Consider the following 14893-nt stretch of genomic DNA (forward strand, 5'->3'; position numbering starts at 1 on the left):
CTTAATTAGTTTACACCCAGCAAAATTAATTATACAGCAGACAGGAACAATCACAGAACCAGACAGAGATTATACAGACAAACAATAGCAAAGTGGGAACTATAATGGCAAGACAATACAGAAGTGAGGATTTCACATCCCAGTATTGATAAGTGAGTTCTTGCCAGACAGGATGCTATCAAACTAAGTTTTCTTTTACATTTTCTAGGCACTTCCCTTTCTCTGGAGCTGATAGGCATACAATCCTGTCCTGATAGTGCCTAACAGCCCAATAGTACCTTATTTCAATGTGACTAGTTTGGAATGTGAGGATGTGACCGTTCGTTTCCCAGCTTATGGCTGCCTCTGCTGCTTAGCCAAAGGCCTTAGCCTAAGAACAGGGCCCCAGACTGTCACAGTAAGAGAAGGACCTTACATTGGCAGACAGTGATTTTGATTCTTTCTTTTATACCTCTAACTAGCCAAGTGATAAGAATACACCTAAATTCTTAAAGTACAGGCCTTTACAGGCAGGCCTGAATATCTATATCCTAACACCATGCAGTATTACTCTTTGTAGCTTATGACCTTGCAGTACTGGTATTTGTAGCTTTGTTAAAATCACTTAGCTTGTGTGGTTAGGAAAAAGTGGAATGGTAGTGGGGTATAAGACTGATAGGAGAATTAGCCTACTGTAGGGATAAGATAGATAAGGTATAGGTATGAATTAAGGTCGGAATACAAGGCTTATAGGCTTCATGCCTATGAGGTATTCAGTGTAACCAAATAAGGTTTCCAGCCTAGAAACAGTTTGACTTGAGGAGTTGACTGATGAATAACCTTGGACCATAAAATGTTCTGTTACAATAAATACATGTGGTAAGTGCTGATGTTTGTGAAAATTGTATTGCAATGTACCAAAAAGCACAAGAGATCGGTTAAAGCTGGTTGTAACATTTTTTTAAAATTTTTGTAGGAATAGGGTGTCAGTCAGCAATGTGTTATCTGCAAGTTGCTATGATGATTAGTTGACACAAGTGTTAATGAGTATAAGAGGAATTAATAATTTAGCCTATGAAAAACAGGACACCCCAAAGTTAATGTGGCTTGGAAATACAAACAAGGGAAAGAGGTGGAAACCTGCAAGCATAGGTATGAGCTTCTGTGGGCATTAGCGTAACTCATGATAAAAGGTGTCACTTGGCCCGTGTGCTGTGGGGGACGCCTCAGAAGATGCCCAGTTGATGCCCTTCTGATGACTATCCATACTCTGGGATTCCCCACATGGAGGCATGAGTACTGCAAGTATCAATGCTGAGCATTCTGTATTGTCTCACTTTCTTCTGTTATGGTTCCATGTTTGTAGCATTGTTTATCTGCTTAGTGAAATTATTAAGAAACGGATGTGATTACTTGTGAGTGCTTCTCGTGTCTCTCTATTTTATTTCTGCTGGTGATACTCACTTTGTTGCGCTTTATGGTGTAGCCGATTGAGAGACCGAACTTGTATCAACCATCAGTACAATATAAGGCATAAGCCACAATCAGGACAAACCCTATCAATTAGCCTATCAAAGGTTACAGCTCCATATTTCCTGCTATTGCTCATTATATATAATTCCAGATGGCAGCAAACATACATTCATTGAATATACTTATCTTCAAACATATGGGTAGGCTGTCTTTTAAAAAATTGCATTCATCTTTCCAAATGTGCTCTGTCCGGCTTGGGCTGTCCTCTTAATTTCTTCATGGCTGCCCTCCTGCAAAGTGAGAAGGTTTCATAAGTGTATTCAGCAGCTCTTTGAAATTCCTTTCTATTTGCTAAGATTCTTCATCTGGAGTGTGAGAGCTTCACCTCAGTTTAATCGTCAATGTTATATAAGTGTCAGTTGAATGCTCACTAAATACAAAATACAATAGGCCAGAATACAAGTGGCTTATAGGTCTGGTAGTATAATTCTTGCTTAGGGTGTAAACCAGAGATTTCAGGTTCAAGTCCTGGACAAGCCCTTGTAAAGGCCACGCATGATCCTGTACCTTTAAGCTTTCTTGTGTTATTCAGGTTGTCAGATTAGATGTTCACAGCCCTATCCTTTGGCTTTAGAATCTATGCAAAACTCTGCCCTTGTACAGGTATAAACACATTTTATTGACTTTCCAGAATCTTCAAATTAGAATTTGTTCAGATACTATATACCCCATCTTCCCGCAGTTCAGTCTCATTTTTGCCAACTTTATGAAAACTTTCTTCTTAACACTGAGCCAAACATGAAGTTCTAACTCAGTTTTTCTCAGCTATCAATCAGGCTGAAGACAACAGGAGTTTGGCTAAGTACAGGCTTCACTATGAAGATTTGGGTTTATTCCTGGACCTTAATCAGTCCATTATCTTTATTGCATAAAAAATTATAATTAATGCCAGACAACATGGTTTTATGGAAAATAGGTCTTGCCAAACAAACCTGATTTCATTCTTTGATGAGATTACAAATTTAATATATGTAATATACTTAGAGTTAGTACTGTATGGAATGTTTGTTAAAAAAATTTTACTTTTCAATATCAGTAAGCATGTTAAATGGGTTAACAACTGGCTAACTGACCCATGTTAAAAAGTGGTTGTCAATGGGGAAGCATCATCAAATGGGGGTATTTCTAGTGGGGTACCATAGAGAACAGTACTAGACCCAATGCTATGCAACATTTTCATCAACCATCTTGAAGTAAATATAAAATCACTGCTCATAAAATTTACAGATGACAGAAAGACGTGCGGTTGTAAATAATGACTAGGATAGTGCAGTCATACATAGCTTTCTAGATTGCTTGGTAACCGTAGCCCATTCACATGAAATACATTTAAATACAGCCAACTGCAACATTGGAACATATGTCTAGGAACAAAGAATACAGGCCAGAAAAGAACCTGAGTTGAGGGCTGGAGGAAATGCCTTACACTGAACAGTTTGAGGAGCTCAATTTGTTTAATTTATCAGAAAGAAGATTCAGAGGTGACTTGACTTCATGGGGAGAAAATATTAGGTACACAAGGGCTCTATAATTTAGTAGAGAAAGGCATAACAGGAACAAATTTATCAAGATCATTTGGAATTCTAATCCTGCCCTCTAAGGGCTTGCATTACCTCTGAGCTCAGTGTCATCTGCAAATTTTATGAGCATGCTCTTCACTTCATCATCCAAGTCATTAATGAAAATGTTGAATACTACCAGACCCAGGACAGACCCCTGTGGGACCCCACTTGATATGTCCTCCCAGTTTGACAGTGATCCATGGATAACTACTCTTTTAGACAGGTTTCAGAGTAACAGCCGTGTTAGTCTGTATTTGCAAAAAGAAAAGGAGCACTTGTGGCACCTTAGAGACTAACCAATTTATTTGAGCATAAGCTTTTGTGAGCTACAGCTCACTCCGATGAAGTGAGCTGTAGCTCACGAAAGCTTATGCTCAAAAAAATTGGTGAGTCTCTAAGGTGCCACAAGTACTCCTTTTCTTTTTACTCTTTTAGAATGGTCTTTCAACCAGTTACGCACCCACCTTATAGTAATATCATCTAGAACATATTTCCCTAGCTTCCTTATGAGAATGTCATGTGGGACTGTGTCTAAAGCCTTACTAAAGTCCAATTTTATCACATCTACTTCTTCCTCCTTATCCACTAGGCCAGTTACAAGTCCTGTACATCAAAATGAGATAATGGAAATAATAGATCTTAAAATCATGAGGGATATTTCTGAGAAAATTTTCAGAAAGTGGTATGTAATTATGCTAGATGGAAGAACAGACTTGTGCAATATATGGATGATGACATGAATGTTCATGAAGAGTCCATTGGATTGTACAGTGTAGCCTGTACATTGGCAGAGATAATCATATGAGTAACTGAAGTTATATTATTACATCTAAATCTGAGGTTAAACAAGTGTCACAGAAAATGCTATGATGACGCCACTAACACATCTGACTATCAGGTGTAGCAACCAGAGAGCAAAAGGATGAATCATGGATCTACATATATTCATTGCTATGGGCATACTTTGAATTTGGTATGCCAGGACACTATTCAACATAATAGAAACCTAACAGATGCTCTGGAAACTGTTTATGAAATTACAGAAAATAATTAAAAGATAACCCTAAGATGCTATATTTCAGCATAATCTATGAAGTGTTAAGTACATCATTAGACATCCAACAAGATGGACTCTCTGTGCAGAAGTATTGACATCAATTTCTGAGAACTACCTTGCATTGTTTGCAAATTGGGAGGTTGCAAAGGATGCAGTGAAAGATCCTGAAATGAGAGCTTGAATTGGCATAGCAGCTCAAATGGGAAAATTTAACTTCCTCTTTGGTATTGAACTAGCTTGAAAAGTCCTAATCATGGTAGACAATCTGTCCATAAGTCTGCAAAAGTCGGACATTTCAGCAATGGAAGCCCAATCTGTTATGAACATGACAATTCACTTAAGTCCATCAAATCAGATGACAACAACAAGTTATTGTGTGAGCAAATCCACTGGAACAGTTTAAAATTAGAGATAATTGGAATGCCTGTGCTTCCAAGGAAGAGAAAAGTTCCCAAGAAAATGCAAATAAGGGGACAAATGAACCGAGTTTTTTACACAAATATAGAAAAGGAATTTTATAAGGATATCTAATTTGAAGTAATTGATTTTACAATGTCTAATATTCCATCAAGATTTGAACAGAAAGGCCACAAAATTATTCAAAATCGTGACAGTCTCATAACTCCAAATGTAACAGAATGCAAGATCAAGATATTCTTTGGTGTATGTTTCCAGTTTCAACCACTGTGGATTAATTATTCAGCTTCATTTATTGAAAGCCAGCTGTCAGTTTACAGAAAGATCATGGTTGTCAGTTCAGAAATATCTCAATTTGCTCAGAGTGACACCGTATGAAATCTCGGGGACACCTGAGGATATTATGAATATCAATATTGTAAAATTGCAATGAGTTGTGCCAGATATGCCATGTAAGGTATCTGCAGAAATGTTATAATTTGCCAAATATGAAAATCTTGGTTATATGTTTGTATTACCTTTGTATTATAAATTATAGATATGTATGTATCTCTGTATTTCAAACTTGTGACACCCCGAGACAGTTTGGCATCAGTATTGCCTAGCCAGCTTGACAGCCCACCAAGGGCCATCAGCTGTACAACTGACCCACTGAGAGAAGGCAAGGGATACACCTTATGACTCAGCAAGGCACGCAGGGGTATGCCTATAGGCAGAACTCTAAGGCTTCCTGGTCATGTGCTGGGCAGCTTGTGTTTGGAACAAAGGAAGCACAAACTGCATGGCAAAAGACTATAAAAAGCAGCTGCATCTTCTCCATTTTGTCTTCAGTCCTGCTTCTTATCTCTGGAGTAACCTTTCTACAAATGAAGCTCTGAACTAAGGACTGAATGACTTATCCAAGCTGTGGATGTGTTCCAGAGGGACTTTCAAGTCAGCAAACTCACCAATACTGCTAGGAACCTCATAGACTTTGAATCTTTGTATGTATGTGGCTGCTTTACTATTTAACATGTCTGTTCCTGTTCTTTTTTCTTTATAATAAACCTTTAGTTTTAGATACAAAAGGATTGGCTGGCAGCATGGTATTTTGGGTAAGATCCAAGCCTATACTGAACTGGTAACATGGCTGACCCTTTGGGGTCAGAAGAATATTTTGTATATGCAAGCAGAGTTTTTTTAAAATAACTTAAGTTCTCACTGTACTGGACCGAGGTGCTGATTGCGAGCCAGAGAACTGGCATGCAATAAAGGGGGGCTGTGTGATTTCTTTTTGCTTCTTGATAACCAGTGTGCGGGATCAGAAGCACAGTCGGTGACTGGTTGGAGAGTTTAACTTCAGTGTTACTCACCAGTCTTGGGAGTATCTGCTCTCCCTTTTCCAGCCTGCCCTGATCTTGGCATTTCCAGTGAGGGCTACTCCAGGCACACCGGGTCATACTCAGCCAAACCCAATGCCATCTGTTTTCTGTTGTGATGAAGCTGAAAAAAAAGATTTTGATGGTACCAGCAACCAATGCTGTAAGCGTAGTTTAAGAGCTCAGTGTTGTATTAAAAGATGGATTCGATCCACAATGGGCCAATCATGTCTCAACTGGTTTTATGATTTTACATGTACCCAAGGACAAAACTGATGTCTTACAGATGTTACAGAAGAACATGTTTCAAGAAAGCCAGGGCAAAGATCATTGTTTGGAACTGTTCCATATTTGTAAGTTGTATTTTTTACTCATATTTTAAAAAGCAATGCTTTAATTAGTAGTTTTGTACCAGGACTAATTTTTTCTCCTTTTAATAAAGTGAGATAAACAAGATGCTGTTCCAAACTCAGTGTTTCCTTTATTTATTAATGCAATCCCTAAATGGGTGGGGGTGAGTGCTAAAGTCTCCAATTGTGTTATACTTTAGTTAAACACAACTTACTGGGCTCAATACAAGAGTAACTGGGTGAAATGTAATGGCCTGTGATATACACAAGGTCAGACTATATGATCGAATGGTGTCTTCTGGCCTTAAACTCTATGAGTCTATGAATTTTCTTATTTTCCTTTGATATTTTTGCTGAGGTGCTGCTTTTTTGCACAACTGCTTTTTAAGGAGCTGAGTGCACTTATTCTTTTCCTTGCAATGCTTCCAAAAGCTTTCTTGTTTTCTATAAGCCAAAGATATTTTATTAAGACAGGGTAAGTGATTCAGTGTACTCACAATGCTCTTTCTGTATGAATGTGAATTTTACTGAAACAGCCTCTTCCGAATCCTGCTTGCTTCTTTGAAAACCTCTAGACCAGCATTTCTCAAATGTGGCTACCAGGGTCTCATGCAGCCACCAGGGGCTTTTCTTGTGGCCACAGCCTCCTGGGCTGTGATGGGGGGGGGGGTGGGGGAGGGAAGGGCAGGAAGTAGTGGTCCCTCCCCATCCCTATTGCTCTTGGATGCACTGTCTTGGTGTTGGTTGCTGGGGTGCCAGCAGGGGTTGGGTCCTGCCCCCCTCTGGAGACACCTGGTGCACAACGCTGGAGAAGCAGGCAACCGGTGAGTTCCCCCATCTTCCCAGGCGTGGCATGGCTCAGGCTTTGGGCTTCAGACCTGGGGTGGCGGGGCGGCTGGCTCTGTCCCCGGGCCCGGGCCATGGGCCTTTGGGTCCTGGCTGTGGGGCTTTAGGCTCCGGCCCCATGCTGCCTTCCCTGATCCCCCATCCAGGGCTTAATTTGTCCCCAGGCTTGGCAGGGCTGAATATGTCTGCTGTGAAAAGTGATACTTGTATGTTTGCTAATATCACTTTTCACAACAGATTTACTAGCTAGCAGTAAATAAATTACAATGGTTTGGATGTGTATTTGTGCATGTTTCTTTGTTTTTCCTAAAGCTAATTAAGTATTTTAGGGGAAACTGTGAGAGAGGCCACCAGCAAGAGTTGTCCTCAGAATCCCTGCTCTAGACTCATATCTAGCTGGTCAGGTAGCATTGCATATAGCTTTTAAAGACCAACTTAATGCATGAACACAACTGCTATTGACTGCAGTGTGCATCAGAGAGCAGGATTTGGTCCTAATGTAAATAATTTAATGCATCAGATGAGTTGTTAATTTTTCAGCTTCTTCAAATATTCCTTCTTAAATATGAAGATCATGGAAGATTCTTTCTAATGTGACTATAGCAGAAATTTTGTTTTGCATTTCCTATTGCCTGCTTCTTCCTTTAATTCACTACTCCTTTTCCTTCTTTCTACAACAATCATCTTTCTTTATTACTGTTCTGACTATAACTCCCTAATTCTTGAATCCCTGCACCAAATTCATTTCTTCTTTCTCACAAAATTCAAGCTGCTCCTCTTCACCTTCAAAACTTTCTGTCACTACTGTCACTCACATGACCATTCTTATCTCTGTCTCCATTTTCTCCCATTCCTTACACCCCCACCACATCAAGATCATCTGAGGGCAGATCCTCAGCTGGACACACCCACCCTGCCTAGGTGCTCAGCATGATGGGATTGCTTGCTCAATGATCACTTGTGGCTTGTGTTGGATCCCCAGTCTACTTGTTATTGGGGCAGTAGTAATAAAGCATTGTTATTCTTATTGTGTGAACTGAGGGCAGCAGAACTGTACTTGGCATACCCCGATGGAGGGACTCACCCTCAACTGAATGGCACTCGCTAGGTAGGGGACATGGGTTCCAAAACCCAATGAGTTAAGAGAGAGAGTGGGATAGATACTTCTACTTGGTGGTGTGGGTCCTGTTTAAGGGTCCTAGGCACCATTTGACCCTTCCACTCTCCATGGTGTAATAGAAGAGCTACTTTAGACTCAATTGGGAGGCTTGTTCCAGGCTGCAGAGCTGAAATCAGTGATACCTAGGTCTAAGTATTAGACCTACTTTTGGACAGTGTCTCTATTGTGAGAGACTATCTAGTGTGCACCAGCAATGAGGATCCCTCAAACAGCTGAAATCACTGAGAGCTGTGTTAAGTGTGTGTGGGAGTGCTCTGAAGACATCTTGGCAAGTGGCCAGCTGGGCAGCTGGCAGAGAGGCGCAGCAAGTGGGTGGCTGGTGGAGAGAGGCACAACAAGCGGTCAGCAGGGCAGCTGGTGGAGAGGAGCAGCAAGCAGCCAGCGGAGAAGCTGGTGGAGAGGGCCAGAGCAGAGAGCCGCAGAAGTGTGACAATCAGCCATTGGGGCGAAAAGCGAGTGTCCGAGCAGTGCGGTGTGTAAGGTGCCTCCTCCCCCGCACCCTCCGCCTTCCGCACAGGGTGGGAGGTGAACTCTGCAGATGAACCTCTGAACTCTTGGGCTGCACTGGCCAAGGACAACAACTGTGAGTGGGGTACAGAGAAGGGATGGGCACATTAAAGGGACTTTTGGGTTGCTGGACTTAAGACCCTGATGGGAAAAGGACACTACCCAACTTACTTGGGGGTGGGTCTTTTGCTCATGGTTTGTGTTTATGAACCCTAGTTGCGGTGTTTTCCCAAATTAATGCTGAGTTAATTCCCTCCTTTTATTAAAAGTTTTTGCTACACTCAGACTCGGTGCATGAAAGAGGGGAAGTATTGTCTCTTAGAGGCATCCGGGGGTGGTGTGTAATTGTCCCAGGTCACTGGATGGGGGTTCGAGCCAGTTTTATGTTGTATTGTTGGAAAGGAACCCCTAGATACTGAACCTGGCCCTTGTTGCTGCTGGCTCCACTTGGCAGAAGGGTTACATCTATGTCTGGAACAGTCTCCCAATTAAGGTAAACTAAAACGTTTTCTCCAGCTTCAAAATTTTTTAAAAAATCCTTCAATTTGATTAAACATCCCTGTTACAATGGCAACACAACCTTCTACATTTGCCTAGATGTTTCCTGTCTTTTTGTTTGTATTCTATCATAGCCATTTGTGCCCTAAACTTTTCATTATAGAAATACTGTTCTTTCTTTGTAGTATTGTGTTTATTGTAAAGCACCTTGTGCGTCTACTGTGATATGTTAATAATACATTACAATGGAGGCATAAATGCAAATTTCAGATGGGCCCTCTAAGGTTTAAATATTTGAGAAATGTAAGTAAAATCGGTGGGAGTTTTCAATATGTAATTATTGTCATTAGTGTTAACATTAATAATGTGGTAATTAGTATTTTTAGCTATGTGAGTTATTAATGATGCTAATACTTTCCTTCAATGCTTGTAAATATTCTTTATTATTGAATTTAAATGGTGCTAATATTCAAGGGCATTCCCTTAACCCTCTGTGGGGTTTGGGAAGGAAATATTTTGTTTTTCTTATAATTTCAAGGGAATAAATCCCCATCTAACAATGGAGTGGCTATCAATGTTAAATTGATTTAGATACATGCTGCATATATTGGAATGAAATATAATAATGTTTTACCTGTCAAGTTATATGTTATCAAAACCATTTTTCATCACTGTTTGTTTCCAGTGTAGCATATATGTGGAATTTTAATTGACACTAGAAAATTATTGTATAGATTATTAGCCATAACTTTTTCTGTTTATGCCAGTGTTTTCATACAAACACTGTTTATGACAATTGTGGACAGCAAAAGCATTTGATGACAGTCGTATGATCCCATAATGCATAATACTTTGCATACATTCATAAAATACCCATACAACTGGTGTCAAAAATGTTTTTCATCATAACTATTTTCTCTTACACCTTTGTATGGATGAATGATGTATGTCCAAGCAACTTAATGTATCTGAAGGATAATGCATTATTTGCCCAGACAGTCACAGGCATTTTTGTATGAAAAATGTTCTCAGACTCAAAATGGTGGGACAGGTGACAGGCATTAAAATTACAAGGTATTTACCGTTTGTTAAAAGAAACAAAAAATCAAATTGAAAGGTGAGTCTAGATGGAGTTTGAGTTGGTATAACTACATCTTGCTCTGGTTCCCCAATGTAGGTCAAAACTTGAAACAGAAGCTGGACCCAGGGCAAGGCATTTGTGGTGATGTGCAAGTGGGACGCCAGCAACCACTTCCTCCTCAGGGACAGCTTCACCTGATTTGCCGACTGGAGGTTCATCCACAGGGCCTGGCTCAACTGTGTTCCACTGAATGGAGCCGTCCGCCATGGGAATCGGGACAAGCAATGCAGGAAGTGCGGCTATGCCAACGAGACGCTAGCCCATGTCCTGTGTAGCTGCAAGCCTCATTCAAGAGCTTGGCAGTTGTGACACAACACTATCCAAGATCTCCTGGCCAGAACCATCCTGCCACCCATGGGGAAGGTTGCCGTAAATTCCGCCATCCCCGGAACTGACAGCCAACTGCAACCGGACATCCTCATCACCAATGAGGACCAGAAGAAGATCATCATAGTGGACGTCACAGTGCGATTCAAGAATAGGACCGCGGCCTTCCAAGATGCCCGAGCTTGAAAGGTAGAGAAATATGCCCCTCTGGCTGAAACCTTGATAGCTAAGGGTTACCAGGTCCAGACACACGCACTGATCATCAGTGCCTTAGGTGCATGGGACCCCAGTAACGAGCGAGTGCTGAGAGAATGCGGAATCAATCAATGCTATGCTCAGCTGATGCAGCAACTCAGGGTGTTGGACGCCATCAGGTGGTCGAGGGACATCTACATAGAACACATCACTGGACATGGGCAGTATCAGGAGGGATGAGCTGGAGTGCCAATAAGAAATGCAGTCAGGAAAGTAACACATACTTTCCTCATGGATTGTATTTTCTAAATGGACAACCAACCTAATTCTCAATTACTGAGGGACAATCTCTACTCATTGATATATTTTGCTTTCCACAACCAAATCTCTGTACAACTTTCATGAGTGATGTACCCGAGTATTTGGATTCTAATATCTAAACTGTATTCACAATAATATTTTAAATCTATTCACCTAAATTTGGGTTATTGCTGATTATGTCCTCTATGTATCAAATGACTTTTTTTAAAAAAAACTTTGTATTTGTGGATAATCTAAGCACTATACCCAGATGTACAGACACTCTTTTCTAAACCTATGTATTATATAATTTTTTTAACATTAGCTTTGATAAAACTTTTAACTTTGATTCACCCCTTACAGGCCAGACTATGGGGTTGTTAACTGAAGAGTGCTCTTATGTGTTGTGCTCTAATGGTCCCATATAGACCTTACTGGTGCAAACTAAAAGATACCTGCTTCAAAATGATGTAGTCCTGGGACTATGTTAATGCCACATTGGTGCCTTTTAGTTCATGCAGCAAGGGTCTATATGGGACAATTAGAGTGCAACACATTAGAGTGCTCTACCTACAATGCATAAATTACCCATATTCTGGACTGTGGCTTTGAGGAGACAAACCCTTAGACTTGTTTAACAAGACCCATATTTAACTTACATCCCTAAGGGTATGTCTACACTACAAAATTAGGTCGAATTTATAGAAGTTGTTTTTTTAGAAATTGTTTTTATATAGTCGATTGTGTGTGTCACCACAAAAAATGCTCTAAGTGTATTAAGTGCATTAACTCGGTGGAGTGCTTCCACAGTACTGAGGCTAGCTTCAACTTCCAGAGCGTTGCACTGTGGGTACCTATCCCACTATTCCCGCAGTCTACGCCGCCCATTGGAATTCTGGGTTGAGATCCCAATGCCTGATAGGGCTAAAACATTGTCGCCGGTGGTTCTGGGTACATGACGTCAGGCCTTCTCTCCCTCCCTGCCTCCCTCCATGAAAGCAATGGCAGACAATCATTTCGCGTCTTTTTTCCTGAGTTACCTGTGCAGATGCCATACCACGGCAAGCATGGAGCCCGCTAGGCTCATTGTCACCCTACATCTCCTGGGTGCTGGCAGATGCAGTACTGCATTGCTACACAGCAGCAGCTCATTGCCCTGTGGCAGCAGATGGTGCAATAGGCCTGATAACCATCATCATCATGTCCGAGGTGCTCCTGGCCACCTCGAGAAGGTCGGTCAGGAGTGCATGGGCAGACATGGGCGCAGGGACTGAAATGGGAGTGACTCGACCAGGTCATTCTCTTTAGTCCTGCCGGCAGTCCTATTGCACCGTCTTCTGCCGAGCAGCCAGGAGATGAGGATGGCTAGCAGTCCTACTGCACCGTCTGCTGCCAGCCAAAGATGTAAAAGATAGCTGGAGTGGATCAAAACAAGAAATAGACTAGATTTGTTTGGTATTCATTTGCTCTCCCTCCCCCTCTGAAATCAACGGCGGACAATCGTTTCAGTGAGGTCTGTCAGGGGCACCTTGAAAAGTTTAATGGAGATTCAGTCCTACCTGGAATACCGGGGGGAAGGATAGCTCAATGGGTTGAGCATTGGCCTGCTAAACCCAGGGTTTTGAGTTCAATCCTTGAGGGGGCCATTCTGTGTGACAGTTGTTTTTGTTTCTCCTTGATGTAAAGCCACCCCCCTTGTTGATTTTAATTCCCTGTAAGCCAACACTGTAAGCCATGTCATCAGTCGCCCCTCCCTCCATCAGAGCAACGGCAGACAATCGTTCCACATCTTTTTTCTGTGCAGTCGCAATACCACGGCAAGCATGGAGCCCACTCAGATCACTTTGGCAATTAGGAGCAAATTAAACACCATGTGCATTATCCTGCAGTATATGCAGCACCAGAATCTGGCAAAGTGAAACCGGGCGAGTAGGCAACGTCAACGCGGTGACGAGAGTGATGAGGACATGGACACAGACTTCTCTCAAAGCATGGGCCCTGGCAATGTGGGCATCATGGTGCTAATGGGGCAGGTTCATGCGGTGGAATGCCGATTCTGGGCTCGGGAAACAAGCACAGACTAGTGGGACCGCATAGTGTTGCAGGTCTGGGACGATTCCCAGTGGCTGCGAAACTTTCGCATGCGTAAGGACACTTTCATGGAACTTTGTGACTTGCTTTCCCCTGCCCTGAGGTGCAAGAATACCAAGATGAGAGCAGCCCCCACAGTTGAGAAGCGAGTGGCAATAGTCCTGTGGAAGCTTGCAACACCAGACAGCTACCGGTCAGTCGGGAATCAAATTGGAGTGGGCAAATCTACTGTGGGGGCTGCTGTGATGCAAGTAGCCAACACAATCAAAGATCTGCTGATGTCAAGGGTAGTGACCCTGGGAAATGTGCAGGTCATAGTGGAGGGCTTTGCTGCAATGGGATTCCCTAACTGTGGTGGGGCTATAGACGGAACGCATATCCCTATCTTGGGACTGGACCACCAGGGCAGCCAGTACATAAACCGCAAGGAGTACTTTTCAATGGTGCTGCAAGCACTGGTGGGTCACAAGGGACATTTCACCAACATCAACGGGGGATGGTACCGGGAAAGGTACATGACGCTCGCATCTTCAGGAACTCTGGTCTGTTTCAAAAGCTGCAGGAAGGGACTTTATTCCCAGACCAGAAAATAACCGTTGGGGATGTTGAAATGCCTATAGTTATCCTTGGGGACCCAGCCTAGCCCTTAATGAAGCCATACACAGGCAGCCTGGACAGTAGTCAGGAGCTGTTCAACTACAGGCTGAGCAAGTGCAGAATGGTGGTAGTACGTGCATTTGGATGTTTAAAAGCGTGCTGGCGCAGTTTACTGACTCGGTTAGACCTCAGCAAAACCAATATTCCCACTGTTATTACTGCTTGCTGTGCACTCCACAATATCTGTGAGAGTAAGGGGGAGATGTTTATGGCAGGGTGGGAGGTTGAGGCAAATGGCCTGGCTGCTGGTTACGCGCAGCCAGACACCAGGGTGGTTAGAAGAGCACAGGAGGGCACGGTGTGCATCAGAGAAGCTTTGAAAACCAGTTTCATGACTGGCCATGCTATGGTCTGAAAGTTCTGTTTGTTTCTCCTTGATGACCCCCCCCCCTTGGTTCTCTGTACTTCCCTGTAAGCTAACCACCCTCTCCTCCCCCCTTCGATCACTGCTTGCAGAGGCAATAAAGTCATTGTTGCTTCACATTCATGAATTCTTTATTAATTCATCACACAAATAGGTGGCTAACTGCGAAGGTAGCCCGGGAGGTATGGTGGAGGAGGGAAGCACCGGGTGGGGTAGTGGAGGAGGGAAGGACAAGGCCACACAGCACTTTAAAAGTTTAAAACTTATTGAATGCCAGCCTTCCTCTGGGGTGGAGTGGCTGGGTGGCCGGAGGCCCCCCCACCGTGTTCTTGGGCATCTGGGTGAGGAGGCTATGGAACTTGGAGAGGAATTTGATTCTCCAGCAGCCTCAGCATTGAATCCTGCCTCCTCTCATCATGCTGCCGCCACCTATCAGCTTCAGCCCTCTCTTCAGCCCACCACCTCTCCTCCCGGTCATTTTGTGGTTTCCTGCACTCTGACATTGTCTGCCTCCACGCATTCATCTGTGCA

The 14893-nt window shown here is 42.6% G+C and overlaps 1 long non-coding RNA gene across 1 annotated transcript; it reads left to right on the plus strand.

Moving 5' to 3' along the window:
* The first annotated feature begins 8650 nt into the window (after positions 1–8650).
* On the plus strand, positions 8651–14479 carry LOC125634986 (uncharacterized). The gene is made up of 3 exons (XR_007356106.2): positions 8651–8865; positions 9192–9282; positions 10465–14479. It is a non-coding gene; the product is annotated as an uncharacterized LOC125634986 (long non-coding RNA).
* The last annotated feature ends 414 nt before the right edge of the window (positions 14480–14893 follow it).

The sequence above is a fragment of the Caretta caretta genome, chromosome 1 (genome assembly GCF_965140235.1).
Source record: "Caretta caretta isolate rCarCar2 chromosome 1, rCarCar1.hap1, whole genome shotgun sequence".
Lineage (NCBI taxonomy): Eukaryota > Metazoa > Chordata > Testudines > Cheloniidae > Caretta > Caretta caretta.